Raw genomic sequence first — 4,723 nt, forward strand, 5'->3', positions numbered from 1 at the left:
CCAAATGAGCCACCCAGGCACCCCAGATTTTGACAAAATAATCTAATTGTATTACAAATTAACAAACAGCCTCACTAATGGAGGGGAATGGTATTGATCTATTTAACTTTGGAAATGAGTAGTCTGCAAGATTAAAGTCGAAGGAAACTATCCACAGCACCATACTCTAATTGATAATATTCATCCCCATGGGGGTTAATTTTTTTTCCCAAGGGAGAACACGAACAGTCCCCCACTACCATAAATCATGCAGGTGAGTTTCCCACATTTGGGGAAATCACTGGGGTCAGCACATCCTGACTGCAATGGACGAGCCTCACCCTGGGAAAACCACTTTTGTGATCGTGGTATTGCCCCCACTGAGCAAGTATGGGGGGGTGATTTTTGATATTGCTACTTATATACTAGAATCAATGCATTGGAATTGAAGTAAATGTAGGTGATGGGGGCGGGGAGTCAGTTTTCTCACTGTTGAAATGGAAGTTTACAAATAAGCAAGGGAAGGAGATCCATGTAATAATGGACTAGGGTTGGAAAGTATAACTTACCTTTAGCTTACTGAATAGTTACATAGAGGAATAGTTTTATACACACACACACACATACTGGTTAGTATACATACACTTGATCTGTCAGCTGGATAATGACACCCCAGTATCAAAAAGTACACTTAGCATTCAGATCTTGGATCTTAGTACTATTCTCTAATAAAAGGAACCAAGGTGCCTGGGAAAAACAGCTGAATCCAGAACTGGGGGAGGAAATATCTGAGATGAACCTGGCCTGTCTTTCAGTGCCAGAAAACAAGAAGTTCTAAAAGCAAAGAAACAAAAATCACAATGATGAGGGTATGTATAAAGGAACACAGGAGCCAACTGAAAGAGCTCCCAATGACCAAAGCTGGTACAACTGAAGCAACAACATAAAATAGTATTGGATTATAACCCAAAGTATAAAATAAATATCCATGACCCAAACAGATATTTAAAAAACAGACGGACTGACTGAATAGATGGTGGAGAGGAGACAAATCTCCTGTGTAGAAGAATTCCAAATAATTTATGTAGATACTCTGTCTTATGGAAGTGAAGCAGAGATCCCTACTCCTTAAGTATGAGCTTTGTAAAGTGACTTAGTTTCCATAGACTATAGTAATGGAAAGAGGGGTGATGAGAGGAAGAAACTTACAGTGGAGATACTTGACAAACAGCTTCTCAGCCAAAGTTTCTAGAAAGTATATATTTTTTTAAGATTTACTTATTTATTTGGGGGCGAGAAAGAGGTGGGGGAAGGCAGAGGGAGAAACTCAAGCAACCACCCGCTGAGCATGAAGCCAAAGGCAGGACTCCATCCCACAACCTGATCATGACCTGAGCCAGACGTTCAACCAACTGAGCCACCCAGGCGCCCCTAGAAAGTATTTTTAACATAATGTAATGGAAAAGGTAATTTTTCTCTGTGGTTTTGCTCCCTAACATCCGCAAACTCAATCTAATCATGAGAAAAACTTCAGACAAATCCCAAGTGAGGAATATTCTACATAATATCTGGCCACTACTTCTCAAAACTGTCAAAGTTATCAAAATTCTTTGATGGAAAATGGAAAGTCTGAGAATCATCACATCCAAGAAGAGCCTAAGGAGACACGATGCTTAAATGTAATGTGCCATGGATAAAGTCCTGGAACAGAAATACATTAGGTAAAAACTAAGAAATCTGAATAAGGGGTGCCTGGGTGGCTCAGTGGGTTAAGCCTCTGCCTTCAGCCTGTGTCATGATTTCAGGGTCCTGGGATCAAGTACCGCATCGGGCTCTACTCAGCAGGAAGCCTGTTTCCCCCTCTCTCTATGCCTGCCTCTCTGCCTACTTGTGATCTCTGTCCATCAAATGAATAAATAAAATCTTTAAAAAAAAAAAAAAGAAAGAAAGGAAAAAAAAAAGAAATCTGAATAAACATGCACTTCAATTAATAATAATGTATCAAATAAGCTGATACCCCAAAAGGACATAACCATCCCAGGGTGTAGGATGTGGCACAGCCCTCCCACAGAATTTCACCCACATTCTACTTGCCTGATATGTAGGGAATCCCAAGCCTTAAAATTTAGGGTTGTCATCAACTGAGAATACCCCCAAATGATCCCCCAAATACTCCCTGTGGCAGAGGCACATGGAAATCCTCTCTAGAGGAAGGGGACACCACCCCAGCCTGAAGGTATTGCTACAGATACTTGTTAAAGTATGTGCAGAGCTGCTTTTAGGCAACAAATAGAATGATCGATGGAAACTTGATCAAGGCTAACGGGCCCAGAGTGACCACCTGGCTGAAAAGTGGCCCATCAGGTGATACTTTGAGGTGCAGTATCCACAGGCCCTAACTGACCAATGGGCTACTTAAAACCAGGCACAGTTACCAAAAAAAGATAAAATTCCATACTCCCCATACCTCCTTACCTTCCCCCTTTACCAACAACCTCCACTCACAGCCTCCTTGCAGACAGTCTCTCTTTTGCTGTCCTACCCCACCCCCTTGCAGTATGCCCCATGTTTCTATCGCCTTTGTTCTGCCTCAGGTGAATCCTCGCACCACTTGAGCTTTTGGTTCAAGAACAAGCAAGAAAACAGACCAGCAAAGAGATACGCAAAATTTCAGTTAACAGCATGAGTCAACACAGACTATAAAAGTTATGCTTATAGGGTGCCTGGGTGGCTCAGTGGGTTAAACCTCTGCCTTCGGCTCAGGTCATGATCTCAGGGCCCTGAGATTGAGCCCCTCATCAGGCTCTCTGCTCTGCGGGGAGCCTGCTTCCCCTTCTCTCTCTGCCTGCTTCTCTGCCTGCCTGTGATTTCTCTCAAATAAATAAATTTTTTTTTTAAGTTATGCTTACAATGCTTAAAATGATATTTTAAAAAAAAGGAAATCCCACTTCTGGTCAGTGTAGTAAACAGAGACCAATTTACTCTCCTGCCTGAACAACCAAAGATTTCAAATAAATGAAACCATGGTTGTAAAGACACTAGACGTCAGACTGCAAAGGACAGTAACCCTGAAAGACCGTCAACAGAAAACGTTTTCTCCAAAACTGTCCCAGCTCGTTTCCCTGGAAGTTACCAGGTCTGCTCTGCAGAGCCTGCTGGACTCTGTGAGTTGAGGAAATGGAAAGGAGGGTTGTGAAAAATGAAATGGCTAAAGTGGGCCAGAGAGAGTACCAGGGATTGCATAGAGAGAAAACTTAAAAGTTTATCTGCAGGGATATAAAATAAAATTTAAAAAATATATATCAGGGCGCCTGGGTGGCTCAGTGGGTTAAGCCTCTGCCTTCGGCTCAGGTCATGATCTCAGGGTCCTGGGATCGAGTCCCGCATCGGGCTCTCTGCTCAGCAGGGAGCCTGCTTCCTCCTCTCTCTCTCTCTGCCTGCCTCTCTGCCTACTTGTGATCTCTGTCTGTCAAATAAATAAATAAAATCTTTTAAAAAAAATATATATATATATATATGTGTGTGTGTGTTAGTTCATTAATTATAACAAAAGTACCATACAATGTAAGATGTTAATAACAGGGAAAGCTGCGTGTAGAGTGCATGGGAATTCTCTACTTACGTTATACTTTTTCTAAATTTTTCTAAAACTAATAATCAATTATAAAGTTCTAAATAATAAAGTTTACTAAAAGCACCGAGCAGGGGCGCCTGGGTGGCTCAGTAAGTTGAAGCCTCTGCCTTCAGCTCAGGTCATGATCTCACGGTCCTGGAATAGAGCCCCACATCGGGCTCTCTGCTCAGCGGGGAGCCTGCTTCCTCCTCTCTTTGCCCCCTCTCTGCCTACTTGTGATCTCTGTCAAATAAGTAAATAAAATCTTTTTTAAAAAAATTTAATTTAAAAAAAAAAAAAAAAAAAAGCACCGAGCAGACCCACGGACCTGTCTCTGGCTCCTCCAGAGTTTGGACGGCACCGACCCAGGGACGCCCCTTCTTCCCGCCTCCCACCAGCCTCCAACCTCTTCCCCAGGCGCAGCCTCCAGAACCCCCTTCGCCATCCTCTGCCCCCCGCGAGCTGCCAGCAGAGCATCTGGAGCTTCCGCCTCGTCGCCATAGACCACGAGCTCCCGGGTTCACCGGAAGGGCCCCACCGCCCGCTCCCCAGCACCTGCGGGCCTCGCACCCACCTGTCTCAGGGCTTCCACTCGACCGCAGCGACGAGGTGGCTCCCGAGGGCGGGGTCACACCCTGCAGGCCGGAGCAAGCGCGGCCCCCGGGGCAGGACTGAACCAGACCCTCTGGACCTGCAGGCCCCGAGCCGCCGACTTCCGGAAGGCCACTTCCGGCACGAGCAGGTGCTGCTGATCAGGAAGATGACCCACACCTGACCCCTCTTCCGCCTGGGCGGGCGGATTTCTCTTCCAGAGGCCCTCTTCCGGCACGGCTAGGAGCCCCAGAGCCCAGCAGCCTCGGGGCGGGACTCCACAGAGCCAGGGCTTCTGCCTGAGCCACGCAGGGGAGCTGTGTGACCACCCTGCACCCTCTTCCGCGCAGTGGGCCAAATGGAAACAAACAAGCTTTTTGCAGGGGAAAAATGAAACACAAATACAACTTCTCCCTCTCCGGGTGGAGATTCACACACTGCCACCCCCACCGCACCATTAGCACACAACTGGAGAGGGGATATTTCTTTTAACAAATTCAAACTTAAAAGAAATTTTTAAAGAAATGACTGGAGCACGGA

The 4,723-nt window shown here is 45.5% G+C and overlaps 1 non-coding gene across 1 annotated transcript; it reads right to left on the reverse strand.

Annotated features, from left to right (window-relative positions):
- Positions 1-209: 209 nt before the first annotated feature.
- LOC131815423 (U1 spliceosomal RNA) lies at positions 210-371 on the reverse strand. Its single transcript, XR_009347735.1, has one exon. It is a non-coding gene; the product is annotated as a U1 spliceosomal RNA (small nuclear RNA).
- Positions 372-4,723: the final 4,352 nt, after the last annotated feature.

Source organism: Mustela lutreola, chromosome 14 (genome assembly GCF_030435805.1).
Source record: "Mustela lutreola isolate mMusLut2 chromosome 14, mMusLut2.pri, whole genome shotgun sequence".
Lineage (NCBI taxonomy): Eukaryota > Metazoa > Chordata > Mammalia > Carnivora > Mustelidae > Mustela > Mustela lutreola.